General features: G+C 34.1%; 1 long non-coding RNA gene across 1 annotated transcript in view; it reads right to left on the bottom strand.

Moving 5' to 3' along the window:
* Positions 1–398: 398 nt before the first annotated feature.
* LOC140511697 (uncharacterized) overlaps positions 399–18,091 on the bottom strand; it is a 189,444-nt gene continuing 171,751 nt past the window's right edge. The window contains exons 3-4 of the long non-coding RNA XR_011969641.1: positions 4,134–4,213; positions 399–1,556 (exon numbers count right to left, since the gene is read on the bottom strand). This is a non-coding gene — a long non-coding RNA (uncharacterized lncRNA). The remainder of the gene's footprint in view (positions 1,557–4,133; positions 4,214–18,091) is intronic.

Genomic DNA, 18,091 nt, shown 5'->3' with positions numbered 1-18,091 from the left:
TTATAGCTATAGAGGTATAGATAGACCGATAGCTCTATAGATTTTTTTCTCTCTCTACATATATATATGTGTGTATGTATTTATAATTCTATCACTATAGGCTTATGTTTTTATCTGTAGCTAGAGAGATATATTGATAGAAAGAATAGATAGATAGATGTCAATATAGCTACCTAGTTACCTGTCTGATTTACATGATCCTCACTAAATGCAGAGAGATTAATAACTAGTTTGGTTACCTGAGGAGTGAGTTCTTTAGCCAAAATCATGTTTAAGATCTATTCAGTAGAAAAGTCCCTAACTATATTGGTTGAAGAAGTCTCCACAATGGAAAAAAAAATCATAGGTACTTGAAACATTAGAATTTTTAGAGGATAACAGTGCTATATGTGTGTGTGTGTGTGTGTGTGTGCGTGTGCGTATGTTCTATACACTACAGTAATAAATGATATTTGTCAGTGTTTTCAAAGTTTATTGCACTTATTTGCATTTTGAAGGCAGAGCAAAACTGGGTATATTTTCCCAACCATGAGCATAAACGGATTTTAGTTCAGTTAAAATTGTGAATGAACCTTGTAAATACACTGGTCCTTAAGGAGCACTTATTTCCAGAGACAGCATGATATAGTAGAAATATTGTTGAAGAGGAAGTGTGGCATTGTTAGAATGTTGAATTTCTAGTCTGAAAGACAGATTGAGATCACAACTCTGACAGTGGCTATGTGACGCTTGGCAAATCCCATTACTTTTCTGTGTTTATCATCTGTCAAATGAAATAATTAGATTAGATGAACCCCAAAGCCCTTTTGAACTCAAAGTATAAATATATATGATCTTAGGATTATATGATTATTTGAAATAACAGGACATTTAGAACCTCCTCAGAACCGTTACATTGACAAGATACTCCAGGTTCTAGTAGAATATCTGACACTACGTTGCTGTGACAAAATGTAATAATATTTAGGCTGTCTGTACCTCCATTTTCTAATCTATAAAATGAATAGATTACATTAAAGGTCTTCGAACATTCTTCCAACTGAAAATTCAATTCTTATACTAGCAGTTGAACTCAAAGGCAGGAAGTAGATTATTAACTCAGTGTTGTCAACTTTTGTCACAGCTAAGTAGCACAAAGCTAACCTGTAGAAATAAAACCTTATAACAAAACAATGAAAAGCACATGGGAGTGACTAACAGTTATTTCCAGAAATCCAAAAACAATCTTAAAATTTCTAAAGATGTAAAAGCAATGAGTCTTCATTTAGTCACTAACATAGACAACTATGAAAACTTTCATTTACCATGGTTTATCCATCTTTCCTTTGAATGACTTCATGAAATGTAATAAAAATACAAATCCCCTGTGAAGACTGAACCTATCTTTCTGACGTCTCCTTGGAAGGGTGACAGAGGACTCATCCTGAGATTCCTGAGGGAGCTGTGGAGTTGCTGAAGAGTTAGTTGATTTTGGGGTGGAAGATTAATTTTGTTCCTTTTCTCAAGCAGAGTAAGTGATATGAAATTCTTTTAGTGGAAATCACCTCCACAGAATTCTGTTAAAAAAACAAGTACACATGATGCTATTTCAGAAAAAATAAATGTAGCCCAGGCCCTTAAATACAGAATTGTTTGTACACTGATACTGAAAATCATGACCTTCCTTTTCTCTTTCACTGTTTTGTCTCTCTGCCTAGTCAGAGAATTGCATGGAAAAGAAAATTCTATTCTATTTTCACATTAAATCCTGACTCACCAAGGTAAATTTGAAACAATGGTCTGCAAGAAGTCATAATTTCAGATTGTTGTACATTTTCAAATCTACACTGATAAATTGTTATTTCTTTATGAGGAAACACTGTTCATTATGGCAACTCAACACTGGCTTCCTGGGAAGTGTATTTCCTATGCAGGAAATGTAAAATGGATAATGGTGGTGGATGTCATCAGAGGGCATAGGCACAGGTGTGCTTGGCAAGGAATTGCTTCCCTGGCAAGTTAAAGGGTAGGGGGTGTATTTACACATCCAGACAGGGAAATGTCTTTGCAGCTGCTATGGCAATGGTAAGACATCAACATAGTGCCTTTGGGAGATGATTAGTTCGATATATTGGTTCCGTGGTTGTAGGTGTAAGTTGGGAGGTAGAATTAGAATAGAGGCCAAGATAATTATTTAAGTGACATCATATGAGAAATACTCTGCTTTCACATTTAAATGTAAGTTCATTAGAACATTTCACATTATTGAAAAGATTATCATGAGAACTTTACTGTTTTAGCTCTAATCTCTAGTTATTAAATTTAACTATTTCTAAATTTTAACTATCTGGGGAAATGGTAACGAATTCTTATTATGATTAATCAAAATAGCTTTCTTTTATCTTAAAACATATTGGAAATAAAGACTACAGAAAAACAACACTTTAAAGTTGAAATAGCAGGGAAGTTTGGGTGGAAATGTTTGTCAGTTTGTATACCATTCAGAGAAATTGAATTTTGAGTGATAATGATATGTTTTCAAAATTGCTTTAGTGGGCACTCGTATAATGAAAGATATATCAATTTTCTTCCCATTTTCATTCTCAAATTTTAAATTACTCTGGCAAAGTTTTATTGTGAAGTAGCAGCTGTTACTAGGAATAAATAAATTATACTGATAACATGAAGCAAAGAGAAAACTAATATGATAGCCAATATACTGATAGACAAAGAATATTTATACAATAAATAATTTGTTCTCTAGGGGAAATCTAATTTGCTAGAAACTGAGAGAGTTACTGTAGTATTTTTGATTTCATGATCATTACTTTGCATTTTCTCTTCTGTGATGGCTGATTAGTAAATGAGACAGTACTAATACAGCTGAGATAATTTCAAGTGGAATCCTTTTGAACCTTTTTTCTCTCAAAGAGAAATGAGAAAACACCTCCCTTGAAAACTACTTCAAATGGTCAAACTGATGTCCTTATTGGAACATATTAATAGTAGTTTTAGATTTTGAGATAATTTATCTTCCTTTGAGACTGACATGAAACATGAAGTTTCTTGTTGATTTTATGTCTTTGATAACACTGTTGAAAATGCTTTATAAAGTTTGAAGAAATATGTGTATGTATGTATGTATATATGTATGCATGTATGTATGTAGGTGTATGTAACTATATATGCCTTTTGATCACACATATGCATATTTGATTGCTTCTATTAACTTGAGTGGATTCCCATAGTACAAAAATGATTCTTTTGAACTCAATGCCTCTCCCCTTAATAATTTATATAATACTGGGGAGGACAAAAATAATTAATTCCACCAAGATTTCCAAGAGGATACCAATTGAACTTATCATATTCCTACATAGAAACTACAAAACAAAGTCACACATAAGACAAAGTAACCTTGTAACATGTTTTATTATGGGTTTAGGATATGAGTAAGGATTATTATCCTTAGAGAAATTTCTATAAATGAGAGTGCATTATAATGTATATGTTTCAGTCTGATTTTGTATTTTCATTCAAAATAGAATTTCAACAATCTTGGTTTTTAGCCTTCTGCTAAACTTAATACGATCAAAAAAGTATTTTTTTTCTTTTTCTAGTAGAGAAAATGTTTGTAAACCAAAGCAAGAAAAAATATAATAATACAGTGCTTATGCAAAGTTTAAGGAACTGACAGCTAATAGAAATGTATACTTGTTGTCTACTGTGATGTTTTCTCCCAAATACATATATATATATATATATATATATATATATATATATATATATATATATATATATATATATATATATATACATACATACATATATATACATATATCTGTATATACACACATATAAGCATACATAACAATGATTATCATGATATTTTTACTGTATTCATATAATTAAAAGGAAAGAATAGAATATTTCTTCCCCAAAAAAGCTCATTAAATCTTTCAGGCTAGATATTTGGCTTTTAGTTCTAAAAAGAATAAAATAAGGATTAGATGTTGGTTCTGTTCCTAATTTTCTCAATGGGTAGTGGAGTGACCCTAGTTAAATGGCTTCATTCTGATAAATCAGTATTACTTTTGTTCTACTTTTCATGTGCCTAGCCAAAAAACAAAGCAGCTTATTAGATTCCTCATTACCTGACGATGATGATGATGATGATGATGATGATGATGATGATGATGATGATGACTTTTTGAGCACAAGTCATGAGGACCACCTACAAAGGGAAAGGAGTATCATTATCTGTGTCAAAACAGGGAGTGCCTCTGTTCAACAAAAAAGGGGAAGGATAAAAACAGAATGGACATTTTATTAGTATAATGGATTTTCTGGGGAAAAAATGTTTTCAGATTCACAGTTTTTGAAAACTGTACTAACAAATGCTACTGATTCTGCAAAATAATACACAGATACTTTGAATTCATTGCAACAGGGTCCTTTGTTACATTATTAGTTATTGCTTCAAGGTTACTGGATTCTTCTGAATATTCAAAAGAATTAGAGTAATTTTAATGGTTCCATTTTATTTTTACTCTGATTTTAAAATGAATTCTTTTCTAGTAGACTGTAAATTATTTTAGGAATAAACATGGTGTTATGGATAAGACTCTAGACTCAGACCCTCAGGTGATTCAAATTCCCCTTCTGATGCTTGCTAGTTTTCTTATCCTTGGCAAGTTATGTATTTTGTCTAGGTATCAGATTTCTTATCTGAAAAATGAGGGACTTCATTGTAGGTAAGGTCACTTTGAGAATTAGTGACTTCTAATGTCCCTCTTCACTGCTAATCTATTATTCTATTACTATACAAGGAACAACTATTTGATTTTAATTTTACATCCTCAATGCTTGCACAGAGTAGGTGTTTAATTAAGATTTGTTGAATTGAATTGAACACATCAATCTGCAATGTAAAGTTAGAATTTTTTGCCTCTTTTTGCATTCAAACATCATTACCAGCTGGAATCAAATTAACTCTGAGTTGACAGCACCTTGTGATGTCATCCAAGTTTTCTATTATCTTCCTCTATATTCTCAATTACTTCCTAGTTTAACCTGAATTAACCCATTCAGAAAACTGTTTTATCATAAGAAAGAAAAAAAAGACATCCAAATGAGTATAAATATTTCTAAATAAATATTGCAAATAAGAGGAAATTAAGTGAACAGCTAATGAGACAATGGATCGTGTGGTTTCCCATAAAGCATGAAACCACAGTGGCACGGCCCTATAATAGGTTAAAAGAGAAAGGAGAAATGTGAAAGTGGAATTTATGGTGAATATAATAGAAATAACCAGCAGACTAGAAAAATTCGAATGTTCAAGAATAAGTACTGCCAAAGAAGTAAAAGAGATAATGATTAAGAATATAGATATATAGAAGTAAAAACAGTCTAGAAAAAGAGAACCATAAAACAATAATGCTTTTAAAATTATCTCTATGCATCTTTAATAATGATCTGTATGCTGAAGATGATATTCATAGAGATAACATAAGGATCCTGGACCTTCCAGAGAACAACAACAAAAAAAACCTTTGGATATTATAGTGTATGAAAAATGAAAGAAAACTTTTATTTTTTTAAAAAACAGAAAAAAATGCCAATCAAAAATGCCAATATTCTTTTAAATGTTTATTTATTTTAATTTTCAATATACACTTTTTCAAGATTTAGAGTTTCAGATTTTCTTCCCCTACTTCTCCTCTTCCCTCACCAAGAGGGCATGGAGTGTGATATAGGCTATATATGTGTAATCATATTAAAAATATTTCTATTTCAGTCTTGTTAAAAAGAAGAATTAAAAGAACCAAAGGGGAAAAAAAGCATGAGAAAGAAAAAAAAAGAAGAAAAATAGTATTCTTTGATTTGAATTCAGACTCTATAGTTCTTTCTCTGAATATGGATAGCATCTTCCATCTTGAGTCTTTTGGAATTGTCTTAGATCATTGCATTGCTAAGAAGGTCTAAGTCTATCAAAGTTGGTTAGCACATAATGAGGTGTTACTGTGAAGAATGTTCTACTGGTTCTTCTCATTTCATTTAGCATCAATTCACACAAGTCATTCCAGGTTTTTCTGAAGTCTGCCTGTTTATAATTTCTTATGGAATGTATTCCATTATATTCATACACCACAGTTTGTTCAGCCATTCCCCAATTTATGAACATCTCTTCAATTTCTGATTCTAGGTCACCAAAAAAGAGCTGCTGTAAATATTTTTGTACATGTAGATCTTTTCCCCATTTTTTTCATCTCTTTGGGATGCAGACCTAGTAGTGGTATTGCTGAATCAAAAGAAATACAGTTTTATAACCCTTGGGCATAGTTCCAAATTGTTTTCCAGAATGATTGGGTCAATTCACAACTCCACCAATAATGCATTATTGTTCCAATTTTCCCACATCTTCCCCAACATTTGTCATTTTCCTAAAACTATACTATTCTACACTCAACAGAAACACTAGAAGGGAAAGGAAGAGCATGTTCCAAAGATCACATGAATTCTATACTGTATCTTCTATACAAAGTGATATACCCAGCAAAATTGAGTCTAAACCTCATTTTTTTTAAAATGGTCATTAAATGCAAAGTGGTATTTGAAAAAAAATGAACATAAGTAGCTTAAATACTATGGATTTCAGAAAAATCCATAGACACACAAAGACAGAGAGAGGATCAGAGAGATGAGAGAGAGAGAGAGAGAGAGAGAGAGAGAGAGAGAGAGAGAGAGAGAGAGAGAGAGAGAGAGAGAGAGAGAGAGACACTCATAACCCAAATTAGCTTGGGAGTGTTTTTCAATAATGTGCACTCCCACAACTGAATCTAGATTTTTCTTCCCTCCCCATCTTAGTCTCTCCCTTTGCTATATACTCCACTCTCCTAGAGTTCCTCTTTTTGAAGAGAGATTACAGAAATTATTTTCCCTTCATTATGACATATGTGACTTGAGTAAAATAGACCAATTCTTCCCCTTTATCTTCTTCATTTCCTTTCATATTTCACAAATTCTGCATTTTAGTACAATACAGCAAACAAACATGCAAAGTTTTGATTCATCCACAGCAAGATACTTTGATGTTTAGTCCATAGTGTTTTAGATTTAGTCCATATCATGTGTATATATGTGTATATACATATGTGAATGTCCACATATATGTATTTGCATATGTATGTATGTATGTAAATGATCTTGCAATGATTATTGGGATTTGGTGTTCAGAAACACCACTGAGAGAGTTCTTTTCCTTCAGGGAAAGCATACTGCCTCACAAGAAGATGAATCTGGTTTCTTCAAGTATCAAGCTTTTAGAAAATTCTGGGCACAGACCCAAAGATGGCAACTGAGAAAGAAAATAATCATATGGAAGAAAGCTTGTAAGAACAGGCCTCAAAATCACAGTCATAGGAAAATGCTTCTCATTGGTAATAGCACTTTTGTGTCCTCTCCATTTCTTGTAGGAAATGATAATTCTGAGAGAAAGACACAATAACAACAATGAAGCAAGATATATAAGGAAAAAATTAAAAAAAAACTGAACAGGTAACACAAAATGGGCATTTTTGAAGCTTAATTCCACAAGGAACAAAGAAATGAAAGAAAAAAATAAGTATGATAATGAATCAACTGCTAAAAGAATAAAGTAGAACAGGAATAGAATTAATGAAGAGAACAAAGGAAATAAATCCTTTCTGTAAAAATGCTCAGAAAATTGGGTAACAATTCTAACAAAAAATCAATAAAGATAAGGGGAGAGAGAAATATTTTATTTAGCCATGTAACTAAAAGAAAAGATAAAGAATTAGATAACTAAACAAAAGAGAGAAAGAAAAATGACTTAATAAAATAAGTAAAATGTCAAAAACTAAATAAAGTAACAAACATTTGAGAGGGAGGTTTGAGGGTAAGGGAAAGAGAATCAAATTACCTTGAAATAAAGCAAGAAAAAAAAACTGAAGAGACAAAATATTGCAAGAATCTCCCTAAGATAATTGTAATTCACAAAGATAGTATTATAGATAAGTGCATTAAAATTTAAAACTAACACTCTCAACTTTGTGTGAATAATATTAAGTAATTCAATAACATGTAAGATATCAGATTATACCAGAATAACTAACCCAACATACACAAGGAGCCTACTATCATGTGTTCTTTGATCTGCTTTTCTAAAAGTAAAGAAAACTTTTGAGGGGTTAACAATGTCCTTTAATCAAGCACTTATATCATTCACTTAGCCCCTAATCAGGCTACCCTTTAATGTGTGCTAAAGATTTTTAATTACATTAACAGTACAAATACATATACTATTTCTAGCTTAAGAAAAGTCTTGTTTCTATACTTTACTCCTAGTAAAGAGTCTTGGTTGATAAAGGCAAGATTCAATCAGAGGCACTTTATACTAAAACAAAACCAGCAAAAGATTCCACTTTGCTTGCATTGTAGCAGGGTAGAGACCAATACAGTTTTGTCAAGATAACTTGGTGACCATACCAAACACACTTTTTCAACAATTCAAAATTCAGTTCTATGTGCATACATTACCAAATGGTGAATATCAAAATCAAAATGATTATTCACTTTGGAGCCAAAGGTGGAGAAGCTCTATCCAATCAGTTAATACAAAACCTAGAGTTAACTCATGAGTTTCTTATTGCAATGTTCAGATTTAAATTGAAGAAAGTAGGGAAAACCATCAGATTCCATTAGTATGAACTCCTACATTTGAAGTGATACGGAGATTTAAGAGAATAGATCTGGTAGATATAGAGCCTGAAGAAATATGGACAGAGGTTTGCAACATCATATTGGAAGTGGTTATAATGACAAAAAAAAAATTTCAAAGAGTAAAGAAGAGCAAAAAAAGGAAAATGACTGTCTGAAGAGGTTTTCCAAATAGCTGAGGAAAGAAGGAAAGTAAAGGAGATATGCCTAATTGAATGCAGAATTCCAGAGAATAACAATGGACACATTAAAAAGGTTTTCTTGAATAAGTAATGCAAAAAATAGAAAAAAACAGAAGAATGGGATAGAAAAGAGAGCTCTTCAAGAAAACTGAAGATATCAAGGAACTGTTTCATGCATAAAATTATCATGGCAAAAGAAAAATTAGTAGGGATTTAAAAGATTAATAAGATATTAAAAGATGTGGCAAGAATATACAGAAGAACTAAACAGAAAGATCTTAAAATCACTGATGAGTATGGTGGTGTGGTTATTAATCTAGAGTCAGATATCCTAGAGAACCAATCAAAGTGGCCTTAGGAAGCATCACCATCAATAAGGCTAATGGGGGAAATGGAATTCCAGACAAGCTATTCAAAATCCTAAAGGATGATGCCCTTAAAGTGCTGCACTCAATATAGCAGCAAATTTGGAGAACTCAACATTGGTGGCCACTGAAGTGGAAAATATCCATTTATGTCCCAGTCTTATAAAAGGGAAATGCCAAAGAATGTTCAATTTATTGAAAAATTGTGATCATTTCGCAATCCAGCAAGGTAGTTCTTAAAAATCAGCAAGCTAGTCTAAGCAACATATAAACTGAGAATTAACAGAAGAGCAGGCTGGTCTTCAAAGAGGAAGAGGAACCAAAGACCAAATTGTTAACATTCACTGGATTATAGAGAAAACCAGAAAGTGGCAGGAAAAAAAAATCTGCTTCTGTTTTTTTTGACTACCCTAAAACGTTTGACTGTGTGGATCACAACAAAATAATCAAGTTCTCAAAGTATTTGGAGTACTAGATCATTTTAATTATCTCCCCGGGAAGCTGTATGTAGGTCAAGAAGCAACAGCTAGAACCCAACATGGAACAACTAAGTGGATTAAGATTGAAAAGATTGGAAATTCAGATTGGAAAATTATTCATTTAACTTGTATGCAGATGCTAAATTAATAAAAAGCCAGAATTATGATTGCTGGGGGAGAAATCTCAACAATTTCAAATATGCAAATGACACCATTTTGATGACAGAGAATGAAGAGTAATTAAGAAACTTGTTGACGAAGATGAAAGAAGAAAGAGTAAAAACTGGCTTAAAGTTTACATAAAAATAGCTCTAAGATCTTGGCAATTTGTCTTATTACTTCCTGGTAAATAGAGGGAGAAGAAATGGAAGCATTGTCAGATTTTATATTCTTGGGCTCAAAGCTCAGAGAATATAGAAACTGTGGCCATGAAATTAAAAGTCACTTGCTTCTTAGAAGGAAGGCTATGCCAACTCTGGACAGCATTCTAAAAAGTAAAGACATCACCTTGTCAATGAAGGTCTGCATAGGCAAAGTTCTGTTCTTTTTTTTCCAGTAACAATGTATGATTGTGAGAGTTAAACTTCAAGGAAAACTGAGTACCACTTAAGAGATACCTTCAATTATGGTATTGGAGAATACTTTTGAGAGCCACGTCATCATCAAGGAGATCAAATCAGTTAATATTCAAAGAAATTAATTCATACTCTTCACTGGAAAGTTAAATATTGAAGTTGAAGGTTAAATACTTAGACCGTACAATGAGCAGACAGGGCTCATTAGAAAATACTCTGAGGTGGGGATATTTAAAGGCAAAAGGAGAAGGGAATGGCAGAGGATGAGATGGATAGATAGTGTCATAGAAACAACAAACTTGAATTTGGACAGGCATTGGGAGATAATAGAGGATGCAATGGCCTGGTACACCATGAGTCCACAAAGACTTGGACATGACTGAACAACTTAACAGCAACATAGTCAGTCAAGAGTTAATTCAACAACCACTTGAGGAACCTACACAAGCAAAAGGGAATATTTTTTCTCTATGGGAAAAAAAAAAAAATCTAACAAAAAATTCACTGTGGTACATCATTACTGTACACAAGGGAAAACCAGTATATGAAAATTAATTCTCAAAAGAATTTTTCCAGTTTCTCCAACAAGGGAGATTTAAATAATCTCCAAGTTAAAATATAACATTATACCCTTGGGTGAGTGAATTCCCTCCACCAAAGCTAATCAGCATATTCTCTACAGCTTATTGTTATAGAGAGTTTTGTAGAGTTCTCTCACACTTAGTGACTTGCCCAAAGTCACAAAGATTTAATATGTGAGAGGCAGAATTTGAACCCTCATCTTCCTGGTCTTGATATCAGCTCTCTTTCCACCTCACCACACTACCTCTCAAGTGATTTTATATCTGGAACTAATATCAGATAATAACAATGGCAGAAAACAAAACAGTTGAAAATTAATTACATACCACCACATTCAGAATGAAAAGGATAAATATATATGTAAACATATCAGCAAAATATATTAAGTAATCAAAGAAGCTTCCCTATAAAATTACAAATAGCAATGTTACTTCTATTGGTATTGCCATCCTTCTCCTTCTCCCCTGTGCTCTCTAAGTGATGGGGATCATTATAGTGCCACAAAGTTTTGTTTCTTGTATTTGAAGAAATATTTCAACAACTAAGGGTATTGGAGAAACTACCAGGAACCTAATTGACTAGAGTTAAAAAAAAAAAATTATATCGGAGTTAATGACAACAAACCAATGCAAGCCCAGGGCAAATACTCCAAAACATATCCTCTTTTGATAAGGGTGTATGTGAGGCTAAGTATGGGGATGAAAGAGAACCAAAACACAATGTCACAGGAGGAAATGAGAGGTATAGGAAAAGCAGAGGGAAGATGTCATTCCACCCAGACCAATAGTAGCTTCTCATTTTACCTAATTAATGTTACAAATTGACTTCTAAGCTTTATTTCCCTCTCCTTGATGGAATTGTAATAAAGCTGTACCCAATCTCAATATTCTAACCTTATAGATCCACCCGAACAGCAGGCCCACTGCCTCTATCTAGCCACCCCTTCCTCTCCACTCAATATTCTAATTTCTTTATATATGGGTCACTGCTCACTAGAAAAACACGTGAGTCCATGAATTCATATTTCTCACAGAACAGCAGGCATGTTCATGTGATGGGATCCCAGCCACGGCCTCTAGCTAGCCACTGTCCCCAGACCCATTCCTCATATTTTCCACAGAAACAGAAGGTGTGTCTATTCACTCAACCACAATCACATCCACTAATCTCAGACAGGACGCCAATACTCAGCCAATAAGAAAGCAGCACCACCAGGATGCCCAAGCAGAATGTGGGCCCCAAACAATAGAAGGGACTTTCTCTAAGTAGGCACCTGCATAGTAATAGTAAAATACTGACCTAGAGTAAATATATAATGTAGAGAGGCTTATTATAATATCATTATCATACACACATATCCCCCCAAATAAGCTTTTCTGTATGTATTATGGATAATCTCAAATGCAGTTCTGCTATAGCTAGAACCCCTCCCATATTATCTAATCCCTTAACAAACCCCTCCTGCATTTTAATATTCATAGTTTCTGTTATATCATTGCATATTTACCCTATAAAAATCCATCTTGCTTTCTCTGAAGCTGTTGGTTTCTCTTGGAAATTAGCCCGCTTCATAAGAGGTGTCAGTCTCAGTAAATGCCTATACTTGGGTTAGAGGTAGTTTGACTCCAAATTCTTTGAGACGGTTCCATCACAGTACATTACAAAACTGCAACAGTTTTTGGCATCCCTGGGTCAGTTTTTGATGTCCGTAGGTGTGTAGAGTCTAAACCACAACACCTTTATAGTTCTAAAGGGTTACCCCATATATTGAAGTAAAGCCACCGTTACCCCACCCTAGTGTGGTCTGATTATTATTGAGGAATAGGAGCTGATAGAGGGAGTTGAAAATAGCACTTCACCGTCATTGAGCAAGTTCTCTTAGTGATATAACTTCCCCTAAACTTTACACTGGAAGAATGACAGAGTATGCAAGAAGTGTCAGTCCCCCACGGTGCTGAGGTGAAAGCCTAGTAAAAGGGTCTCAATGTAATTAAATGTCCCTTGTTCTCCTGTAGAAAAGCCACACAGTAAAATCAGACTACCCTTCTAGAAAATAGCTTTCTGGTAGATAGGCCTGACATCTACCTGTTTTCTTTTGACTCTTCTTTTTTACAACAAGCACATGATTCTTTGTATATCTCTCAATAGGAAAATGGCAGGTTCACAGGGGGAATATCAGGATGCTATCATATACCACTCTTCACACACACACACACACACACACACACACACACACACACACGGCAAAATGAAACAGAAACCCAGAAAATAGCATAGCATATAAAATATTTTACATAGTATGTATTGTAGGGTTGTAAATGGCTTATTTCCAGGAAGATACATGTTTATGACTTTTGGTGATTTTTTCCTCTACAGAGTCGTATAAAGTGTTTTTTTTTTTTTTAAATATTACTGTGTTTTTATACTGATAAAACTTCTAAATTACATCTTAAACTGTAGGCAATGCAGACATTTTATACTAGCCCTGCAAAATAAGTATGTAAAAATTATCCTCAAATGATTTAGGAATATGATTTCCTTAGTGAAATGCTTCATCAAAAATATATGGCAAATGGCACATATGGACGCTGAGGACTTTGTGAGAAAGACAGGTATCACAGAACATAGCGAGAAGATTGGAAAAATGGAAGATAATGTGAAATATCTTATTGGAAAAACAACTGACCTGGAAAATAGATTCAGGAGAGACAACGTAAAAATTCTGGGACTACCTGAAAACCATGATCAAAAGAAGAGCCTAGACATCATCTTCCATGAAATTATCAAGGAAAACTGCCCTGAGATTCTAGAACCAGAGGGTAAAATAAATATTCAAGGAATCCACAGAACACCACATGAAAGAGATCCAAAAAGAGAAACTCCTAGGAACATTGTGGCCAAATTCCAGAATTCCCAGGTGAAAGAGAAAATATTGCAAGCAGCTAGAAAGAAACAATTCAAGTATTGTGGAAACACAATCAGGATAACACAAGATCTAGCACCCTCTACATTAAGGGATCGAAGGGAATGGAATAGGATATTCCAGAAGTCAAAGGAACTAGGACTAAAACCAAGAATCACCTACCCAGCAAAACTGAGTATAATACTTCAGGAGAAAAAATGGTCTTTCAATGAAATGGAGGATTTTCAGGTTTTCTTGATGAAAAGACCAGAACTGGAAAGAAAATTTGACTTTCAAACACAAGAATGAAGAGAACCATGAAAAGGTGAACAGCAAAGAGAAGTCATAAGGGACTTACTAAAGTTGAACTGTTTACATTCCTACATGGGAAGACAATATTTGGAACTCTTGAAACATTTCAGTATCTGGGTACTGGGTGGGAGTACACACACACACACACATGCACACACGCACACATACATAGAAACAGAGTGCACAGAGTGAATTGAAGAGGATGGGATCATATCTTAAAAAAAAAAAAATGAAATCAAGCAGTGAGAGAGAAATATTGCGAGGAGAAAGGGAGAAATTGAATGGGGCAAATTATCTCTCATAAAAGAGGCAAGCAAAGACTTATTAGTGGAGGGATAAAGAGGGGAGGCAAGAGAAAAACATGAGGTCTACTCTCATCATATTCCACTAAAGGAAAGAACAAAATGCATACTCATTTTGATAGGAAAACCTATCTCACAATACAGGAGAGTGGGGGACAAGGGCACAAGCAGGGTGGGGGGGAGGATAGAGGGGAGGGCATGGGGAGGAGAATGCAATCCGAGGTCGACACTCATGGGGAGGGAAAGGATCATAAGAGAATAGAAGTAATGGGGGACAGGATAGGATGGAGGGAAATATAGTTAGTCTTATACAACACTACTACTATGGAAATCATTTGCAAAACTACACAGATTTGGCCTATATTGAATTGCTTGTCCTCCAAAGGGAAGGGGTGGAGAGGGAGGGAGCTAAAGAAGTTGGAACTCAAAGTGTTAGGATCAACTGTAATGTTCTTACCACTAGGAAATAAGAAATACAGGTTAAGGGGTAAAGAAAGCTATCTGGCCCTACAGGACAAAAGAGAAGACGGGAGACAAGGGCAGAGAGGGAGGATAGAAGAGAGAGCAGATTGGTCACAGGGGCAATTAGAATGCTTGGGTTTGGGGAGGGGAGGGGATAAAAGGGGAGAAAATTTGTAACCCAAAATTTTGTGAAAATAAATGTTAAAAGTTAAATAAAAAGAAAAAAAGAAAAAAAAATATATGGCAAAGCCAAACAAATGTTACCAACAGAATAAATGTTAGAAGAGGTCTATAAGTTGTCAAGTCAAGGAGATGGTCTGAAAATAAACAAAGAAAAAGCTTTTGTGACTATAGGCCTTCTTTAGGCTAAAGAAAAAACAGTTGCTCTTCAGGTCTTAATATTCAAATTATGTGGAAAAGGGCAGATTCTACAATGTACAGATGTCGTTTGCTATCATAAAATCTTCCCGCTGCAACAGACTGATCAGATAATACTCTGAAGAGGAGTTAAAATCAGCTTGCCAATAGCTCCTAGCACTTCTTTTAACCTTTTGGAATTGTAAGATGTTTTCAAGTAGCTCCACATCCAAAGACACAGTCATAGTTGGTTAAATGATTCTGGGTTGTTTGTTTTTAATTTGGACTACATATATGTCAGCCTACTTGATAGGCACTATGGGGTAGTAGGTAGGATATTGATCTTGAGGCACCTCTACTCAAATTCCACCTCAGATGAAGTATGAGCTTTAGCTAATGTTTCTTTGTCTCAGTTTACTTATCTATAAAATGGGAGGGTTGGACTCAATAGGTTGTAAATTCCTTCCAGCTTGAAATCAATGAATTTCTGATACTGTGGTAGAGTTTATTCATCCAAGAAGCAAAGTGTTGTCAAGGACCGAAGTGATGAATTATGACTTATAGAGGCTACTTACTAACTGCAACATTTGGCTTCATAGGAGAAAGTAAGCATAATCAGCTGCAAGTGATCAATACATAGTTTTATAATATTAAATGCCACTATGTCAAATATCTGTGATTTCATTGCTTTCACCACCAAAAAAAAAATTATGACAGTCCTAGAGAGTTTACTAATGCATAAAGAACTTAAATGACTACCTGAGGGTCACACAATTAGTAAGGATAAAAGAGGGAGGGATATGAACACAATTCTGTTCACTAGGCAAAACTACCTCTTAAACTACAAGAAAATAATCTTGAGATCAATATGTGGTAACCCACAAGAACTGAAGACATTTTCCTATAAATAGTTACAGAACAACATAGAAATCCATACATAGTGATGGATTTGTAACAAGGTTTAAAGAATTCAACTCAGTTGCAAAATTAATTTATTAGAATGGGTTTGAACAATATTCAGATTCTTTAAAGGAGATATGCTGACAATGATTATTTCTCTTGCTTCCAATTTACAAATAGATCTGGGATATTTCAAGGCTATTGAATTCATCTTCTTGCTATATTGAGAAAAGATGAATTACATGTCCTTGAAACATCATTTAAGTGTCTTTTTTTCTTGGTATAGTCACATACAAAATAAGATACCTCTGTGCAAGTGAATTCCAGACAAAATTGATTTAAGCAGTTGGAAAGTGATGAACTTCATGAATTTATGTAGATAGTCCCAATATGGATTTATATAAATAAATAAAGATTCCATAATTTTTCCTGAAAAGCAATGTTTGAGGCTATTATGATAATATTGAAAAGGTATTAGATTTACGTTAATGTTATAGATGAAGACTTTCTCTTGTTTAGAAATTTAATATTTGGGAAAAGTACATTCTCAAAAGGTTATATGAATGCAAAACTCAGATATTGGAATCACCATACTATTGTAATTCAGGGTAGAAATGAAGATTGGAATAATTAATAACTAACAATTAATAATAATTAATAAATAAGAGTTAACCCTTACTATATTTTTTAAAAAAGTTTGCCATTTTTTTCACTCTCTACAGATCACAACTGGTGAATCAAAAGTATGAAATATGATTCAGTTATGTGTCTCTTCTCTGATCCACTTTTTTAATAGAACCAGATATCAGCTTGGTATTCTTACAAAAAAAAGAAGGCAATCTCCTTTTAAAGGTTGCCAACTGTTTCTTATTAAACTTTGAACATTCCTTATCAATATTGAAATAGCTGTAATGGAAACTATCTACAGATTCTTGAATAGGGGTTTATAAAATATATTTTTATGTGACAAAATGTAAAGTATGTAATGATTTTTTTTTGTATTAACAGTGCTTGACCCATGTTGTTGTTGTCAGACACATGTCTGACTCTTTCTTCATAACACTCTGGACCATACTGTTCACAGGATTTTCTTGGAAAAGATATTGGAGCAATTTTCCACTTCCTTCTCCAGCAGATTAAGACAAAGAGAGGTTAAAGGACTTGCCCAGGATCACATACCGAGGCAACGTTAGAGGACAGATATGAACTCAGAATTTCCTGACTCTAGGCCCAGCGATTTATTCACTGAAATATTTAGTTGCCTCCTGGGTGGTAGATGCTTGTTTGAGTTTTCTACTTACAAGTGTAGCAGTAAACACTCCACCATGCACAGGGAGGCTTGCTATCACATAAAAGGAAAGGCAACTTAAATCACTTTAATGAAGCACATGTCTCATTCCTTTAATCAAGCACACATAACATTCACCTAATTCCGGGGAGGCAGCACTCAAAAACTTCAAAGGAAATACAGAGAAATTAGAAGTCAACAGACATGGCTTCCTCTGCCTAACCATAATTCAACAGACAGGTACAGCTATCTGACCATCTTTACCAGAGAGGAAAGCATGATATCTAGGTTCTCAAAGGCAGAGGGCTCCTTTAGAGTCTTCCCAAAGCCCTCATCTGGCACTCAAACCTTATTACCAAAACTAAGCCCCAAAGTAAAACCTTCCCCTCACAGTATTTATACCTCTTATTAGAGCCAGAAGGTATCCCAACCCTTGAGAAGTGCTTCGTTAACAAAGACTGTGGGTGTTCCTACAAATCTTTCCTAATCAAACTCCTCTTAATGGGCAGGCCCATTAATGGGTGGGGAAGATCTTTAATCTTTAATCACATTAACAATACATATACTGTTTCTGGTTAAAGAAACTCTTGTTTCTGCACTTTACTCCTAGTACTCCTGATTGATAAAGGAAAGAATCAATCAGGCAAGTGATTATACAAAACAA

The sequence above is a fragment of the Notamacropus eugenii genome, chromosome 6 (genome assembly GCF_028372415.1).
Source record: "Notamacropus eugenii isolate mMacEug1 chromosome 6, mMacEug1.pri_v2, whole genome shotgun sequence".
NCBI lineage: Eukaryota > Metazoa > Chordata > Mammalia > Diprotodontia > Macropodidae > Notamacropus > Notamacropus eugenii.
Note: the sequence above shows the minus strand (reverse complement) of the source record. Positions and strands in the feature narration are given on the sequence as shown.